The sequence below is a fragment of the Scyliorhinus canicula genome, chromosome 15 (genome assembly GCF_902713615.1).
Source record: "Scyliorhinus canicula chromosome 15, sScyCan1.1, whole genome shotgun sequence".
NCBI classification, from domain to species: domain Eukaryota; kingdom Metazoa; phylum Chordata; class Chondrichthyes; order Carcharhiniformes; family Scyliorhinidae; genus Scyliorhinus; species Scyliorhinus canicula.
In genome coordinates, this window is record NC_052160.1 from 51,105,513 (window position 1) to 51,112,837 (window position 7,325).

Sequence of the window (7,325 nt, forward strand, 5' to 3'; positions counted from 1 at the left end):
TGGCCATATTTCCAATGTTGTTCCAAACTCTAGACCAGGGGTGGGCAAACTTTTCCGTGCAAGGGCCACATTCAGAAATTCACAATTTTAAAGGGCCGCATAGTATATTAAGTAAAATAATTAATATTTAAAATAGCCAAAATAAAAGGTTTTTAAAGAAAATAAAGCAATTAATTTTTATTAATTAATATTTTAAAGTAGAAACTTCACATGAAACACATGTTGTGCCGAGCAATGATCACCCTCCTCAAGTCAACATATCCACCCAATACCAGTAACCCAACAGCCCCCCCATTAACCTTAAAATTAAAAAAATAAATAAAAAATAAAACATTATATTTTATTTTTTTTATTTTTATGACTTGATCTTGGTGGGCCGCATAAAGACCTTTGGCGGGCCGCATGCGGCCCGCGGGCCGTAGTTTGCCCACCCCTGCTCTAGACTGTGGGGTTAGTCAGGGTGGGGAAGGAGGCGGAGTGGGCATTTTTCCAATTTCCGAGGATCTCCCCAGGTTAAAAATGACAGTAGCTCAACAGGTCACAATGCTATGGGAATGACCACATTATGAGGATAATATAAGGTTTCTATTTAAAACATCTACAGTTTCTTCACTGTTAAAAGCAGTAGATATATCAGAGGTATCTTATTCTACATTCATTTCATTCAAGGTGGAACGTATTGTTCTAGATTTCTCTTCTGAAATAAATTAGTATGGACAGTAAGCAGGTAAATCATGTATCATTTTCTTTCAGAGAATAACTCCCAGCTTTCCCCTCTTGCTCTCCTTCATCTCTAACTATGTCATTCCACCCACTCTCCCTCCCTCTACATTCTTACTGACACAAAAGCCAAAAGCAAGAATCATTGCACCGTCTCCCACTTTCAGTCACTGTTCCCTGGAATTCTGAAGCTTGGTACTTTCTTCCTCCTACAATATAAAGAAAACTTGCAGTTTCACAGCCCTGTTTGCAACCTCAGGATGCCCCACAGTGTTTACCGGTCAGTGAAGTGTTTTTTGACGTGTAAATGACTATTGCAGGGAAACGCATCAACCAATGTGTTCTCACCAACAACCATGAGATAAACGATCAGATAACCTGATTTAGTAATGTTGATCAATGCTGGCTGCATCACATTGTAATTATCGGAAATAGAAATACCTCAAAAATGTATTAATCGGGAGGTAATATGGTCAGGGCCGGGATTCTCCCCTACCTGGTGGGGCGGGGGGTCCCGGCATGTTGGAGTGGCGTGAACCACTCCGGCGTCGGGCCGCCCCAAAGGTGCGGAGACCGCACCTTTAGGGGCCAAGCCCTCACATTGAGGGGCTAGGCCCGTGCCGGAGTGGTTCCTGCTCCGTCGGCTGGCGTGAACGGTGGCGGAGAATTCGGGACACGGCAGCGGCGGGATTGACGCCGGCCCCGGCGATTCTCCGACCTGCCGGGGCGTCGGAGAATCCCGCCCCAGATCTTTTAAGGGGCAATTAGGGATGAGCAACAACTGCCGACCTTGCTAATGACGCTCACAGCTCATGAAGGAATAAAGAAAACCAGTCACTCTTGCAACGTTTCTTACATTTGTTCAACAGCCACTTTTGTGCACTTTATAATTGCACTGATCGAAAAGAGGTCCATTGTTTGCAAAGCACTTTGGAACATGGTAAGCCCATGCTCCTTGCTGTTTGAATGAACATTAAGTAAAACCCAAATCAAAGCTATAAGCAACTGGCTGAGGTGCCTCTCTTGCAAGGTACATGGAGATGGAACTCAAGTGAATGGGAGTCAAAAGGAGCTTAGGTAAAGGGCTGATGTGAAGGTGCCTTTCTGACATAGGTGAGTGATTACCACATTCAACCAACAAACTAGTAACAGGGTGGGCCCAAACCTTACCAAAATTTAAGAGACGTTTGGATCCTGCAATGGGAAGGCCGGAGATTCTTTGCGATAATTGGCCAAAGATGGTGCCTTATTTACCTCACGACTTTCTGAATGTTCTCACCTGGCCATGCTAATTCACTTTCTCCAATGATTCAGTGCCTTGAAAATTAATCTTCTCTTCATCCTACAATCTTGCATTTATGTAGCACGTATTACACAAAATATCCAAAAATGCTTTACAGGATCGTTATGGAACAAATTTGACAAGAAGTCACGCAAGGAGATATTAGGTCAGAGAGAAAAAGACAGGTTTCTAAAACCACTAGCTTGACAACCTTCACCACTATTCCTTGATTCACATCGCTTTCCCTCCGATTCTTTGTCACCTTAGTGAGCTCTGGCTCTGAAGCTGGGATCCCTCAGGAAAGCTGGAACATGCAGAATAGCACCTAAATCCAAGGCATGCTACTCTCGTTCATGAATTCACACAGCACACGAGTTGACATTGTTTTGTAACTGTTGGAATTATTTTTCACAGTTCCACTGATTTGTTTCCACACACATTGAACCAAAGCAAGAAATAATTAACACATCCAAAAATAACAAACGTTTGTTGGGCAGCCTTACTGACAACGTAAGACTTTAAGAAATGCTAACATTCATCACGGTGATGGGACACATATTCAGAAGGTCATTTGCCTTCAATGTCAACTCTGTTTTCCCAGCCGTATAAATTAGCCATGTCTTTATTTGATAATTTTACCATCTAGGTAGTTTTCTCTCTTCAAATAATATCAAGCTCAAGTTAAGTCTTTTGAATTAAATAATAGCCTTTATTGTCACAAGTAGATTTACATTAACACTGCAATGACAACGGCTCCTGTTCGGGGACACAGAGGGAGAATTCAGAATGTCCAATTCACCTAACAAGCGCATGCTGCAGGACTCGTAGGAGAAAACCAGAGCACCCAGAGGAAACCCACGGGGACAAGGTGCGGACTCTGCACAGACAGTGACCCAAGCCGAGAATCATACCCCGGTTCCTGGCACCGTGAATCAACAGTGCTAACCACTGTGCTACCCTGCCAATTCTAATGAGGTCAAGGTTGCTTACATAGTTTATTTCACAGATTATGGCAACTCTGTTACCCCATTTTACATCTTATCATTTTCACTGTAAGTGTTTTATTCTTGTAGAATGAGAGAAGAGTCGCAGCAAAGGAGGAGGCTATTGGTCCATTGTGTTCATTCTGTCTCTGTATAAGAGCTACGGAGTTAGACCACACTACCAGCCTTTTCCTCGTAGCCCTGTGATTGTTTTCTCTTCAGATGTTTATCCCTTTTGGAAGCTTCAGTTGACTCTCCCTCCACCACATTCTCAAGATGTGCACTCCACGTCATAACCACTCGCTGCATTAAAAAATGGCTTTTCCTCAGATTTCATGCCTGTCACCTTCAATCAGTTCTGGTTCCTGGCCCCTCTGCCAATGGGACGAGTTTCTAGTTATTCATTCTGCCCAGAATACTCCTGGGGCTGGATTCTCTGATTTCCAGGCTATGTCGTCACGCTGGCATGGGAACGGTGGCTTAATGACCGAAACTTCAGCGCAAAACGGTTACCGATCCTCTGTTTGGTGGGGGGGCTAGTAATCAGGCAGCCTAGAGCACCTGGCTCTAGCTGCCAATACGGCCCGGAGAATTGCCAGGTCTGTGGCCGCACATGCGCACAGCGGCGGCTTGCAAAGGCCGCACCGTGCAACATGGCGCCGACCACGCATGGACCCGGCCTGCCAAATAGTGCCTCCCTTTGGCCAGCTCGCGATCTCCAGACCACCCCCCAACAGTGCCCCCCAGCCCCTGCCAAAGGCCCCCCTAGCGACGGATTGGCTCTCCCCCGACTGTGGCGGCGCTGGATTGAGTCTGCAGCCGCCATGCTGAGTTCCCGACAAATAATAGCGTGAGAGACCCACGCGGTCGGGAACTCTGCCGATCAGGGACGGAGCATCGGTGGGAGGTCCTGAGGCTGTCGCTACGCCGCTCCTGAGTACGCCGCTTTTGAGGTGGTGGAGCATCACGAAAGCACTGCCGCCCCCGATTTCGGCACAAGCGTTGATTCTCCGGTACTTTCGCCGAACGCAATTCCGGGGTCGCCGACTGGAGACTTCCGCCCTTGGTTTTTAAAACCTATATCAAATTTTAACCATCTCTGTTCGAGAAGAACCGTTCCAGCTTCTCCAATACTGCTGTCATCCCCACAATTATTTTTGTGAATTCCCAATGGCTTCACATCCTCCCGAAAGTCCGGTGCCCAGAATCAGATGCAAGACCGTATTCCATTTAACCAATGTTCTCTAAAGGCTCAGTCTCGCTGCTTGTTTTTGTATTCTATGTCCCTATTTATAAATCCCAAGTTTATGCTCTATTAACCTGCTTTCTCAATCTGCACAGCCACCTGCTATGATTTTTGCACATAGACTCCAAGGTTCCACTTTTGCTGTACACCCTTGAGAATTGTATCCTTTATTTCATATTGGCCGCAATTTAACGGGACAAAAACAGAATCCAGTTTCAGGCGTGTTTATTGGGATGTTTCCGGTCGCAAAGACCCCGTTATTTAACGGCGCTTTGCATTTATTGGCCTCGGCAGGAACGCCCCATCGAGGCCTCACTTCAGTCATTTAGTCACAGAAGATAACTCACGGGTCGGGATGCCATTTTTAAATGCCATTCCGATCTTTCGACCCCCCCCCTTCAGCCATCCCACCACTGCTTCGAGAACCCCCCCCTCCCCCCCCCCCCCCCCCCCCCCCCACTGCACCCAATCTACCTCTTCCAGGGTTCTTGAGACCCCCTTCACCCCATCTCCAAAGGTAAGGATCCCTGGGCCCGACCCCTGGCACAGGCAACTTGGCACCTTAGCACTGCCTGCCCGGCAGTGACCCTGCCAGCCTGCGAGTGCCACCCTGGCACCCTAGCAGTGCCAAGCAGGTGCCCAGGTGCCAGCAGAAGTGCCCGGGTGCCACCCTGCCCTGTTCCCGATCACCCAGGATTCTCCGAACGCCTGGTAGACCACCCAAGTGCCATCATGCCCAGTCCACGTTTATGTGGACCGTACTAAACGACGCGCTGGCGAGGTCTTCAAGGTGAGGCCATTAGGTAAGATGCGCTGGAAGAATCCAGTGCAGACATATTTAAATTAGGCCTCTCAGGAGATTCAATGGCCTCGTCGCATCACCAAGGCAGGTGGGACGAAGCCATTAAACCCTACCATTTTTCTCTCTTCGCTCTTCCCACCAAAATTTGTCATTTCACAATTCTCGGCATTCAACGTCACCTGCCACGTGTCCGCTCATGCCACCAACCTGTCTGTGAACCCTAGAAGTCTATCGCTATCCTCTCATGGTTCACAACACTTCCGGGGACCTAAGCAAGTTTCAGACTGTGCACTGTCCACTCAAACCTACGTCATTAATGTGGATCAAGAAAACCAGTGATCTTTGTTTTTAGAAATTCAGAGTACCCAATTCATTTTTTCCAATTAAGGGGCAATTTAGTGGGCAATCCACCTACCCTGCACATCTTTGGGTTGTGGGGGCGAAACCCATACAAACACGGGGAGAATGTGCAAACTCCGCACGGACAGTGACCCAGAGCGGGAATCGAACCTGGGACCTCGGCGCCGTGAGGCAGCAATGCTAACCACTGTGCTACCATGCTGCCCCACAGTGATCTTAACATTGACCCATAGAATCCCCACAGTGCAGGAGGAGGCCATTCAGTCCATTGAGCCTGCACCAATGCTCCAAAAGAGCACCCCATCTGGGCCCACTCCCCTGTCCTATCCCCGCAGCCCGTAGCCCAACCTAACCTGTACATCTTTGGACACTATGGGACAATTTAGCATGGTCAATCCACCTAATCCACACAGCTTTGGACTGTGGGAGGACACCGGAGCACTCGGAGGAAACTCACACGGACACGGGGAAAAAGTGCGAACTGCACACAGTCACCTCAGGTCGGAATCGAACCGGTGTCCTGGGCGCTGTAAGGCAGTAGTGCTAATCACTGTTGCCACTCCATTGTATGCTTTCCTCCAGTCCAACAAAGAACAGTTCACCAATGCTGACTGTTTCCTGTCACTCAGCCAACTTCGTATCCAGGCACCCAATATCCCTTTTATGCCATGGGCTTCAATTTTGCTGACAAGCATGTTGGGTGGCATTTATCAAATGCCCGGGTTGAGGTCATGGGGCAGGACACTTCAGGGGTTAAAAAGAGTGGAAGAAAATGCAAAGGGTGGGTGTCAATTTCCCGCAGAGGGTTTTAGGTGGCAGGAGGATTATCAAAACTACTGACTGGTCCTGAGGTTAAGACCCTGGGCTATTTCTACCTTGGGCCTCATTTAAATGCTGTTTAGACCATTTCAAACCTAGAACAGATAGCAAGAGGGAGCAGAACAGTTTCTGAAGCAATATCACATAGATACTGTCCTGTACAATACAAGTCTACATACTAAATATGTGCAAAATGATATTAAAAAAAGCACCCACAGCTAAGTTTTACATTTACCTGCCTGAATGCCAGAGAACCGATGGGCAGAGGGTTTCAGAAGAGCCTCGTGGATGTGGTCTGGGTGTCACAATTTTCCTTGTGGATTCCAGAGGAGTGCTCCTGGCCCCAGGAAAAAAGGTTATTTGAGGTGTTTGGTGGGCCTCCCAGCAGCCGATGACCTGCTTTAGCATGTGGGGGAAAGACCTTACCTTACTTTGCCAGGTGTCTGACCGGGTGGGACATCCACGTATCAACATCTGCCCTGTCGCACACACAGCTCTGCAGGGAAGAGTTACCTCGAAAAACTAGCCTCCAAAATTGTGAGGTGAGAATGGAGAAAGCATCATGCAGCAAAACGAGCACCTCTATAGAATCATAGAATCCCTGCAGTGCAGAAGGGGGCCATTCGGCCCATTGATTCTGCACTGACCCGCTGAAAGAGCACCCCTATCTCGGCACACGCTCCACCCTATCCTCATAACCCAGTAGCCCCACCTAATCTTTGGACACTAAGGGGCAATTTATCATGGCCAATCCACCTAACTGCACATCTCTGGACTGTGGGAGGAAACGGGAGCACCGGGAGGAAACCCACACAGACACAGGGAGAAACTTCAAATTCCACACAGTCACCCGGGTCCCTGGCACAGTGAGGAAGCAGTGCTAACCACTGCACCACTGTGCCGCCCTGCCTGAAAATAATTCAAAATTGCCCATTATTCTCCACAGTGACCAATCTGAACCCCTTTAATTTTAGTTACTGTGTGATCATCAACAGATAATCACAACTGCATACACAGACCGTTCGAAAGCCCTTATTACAGTGCATCTTTCTAATTCATCCATAAGTATCTATTATTCCCCAAAGCTTTCACCATCCACTTCCTTGTAACATT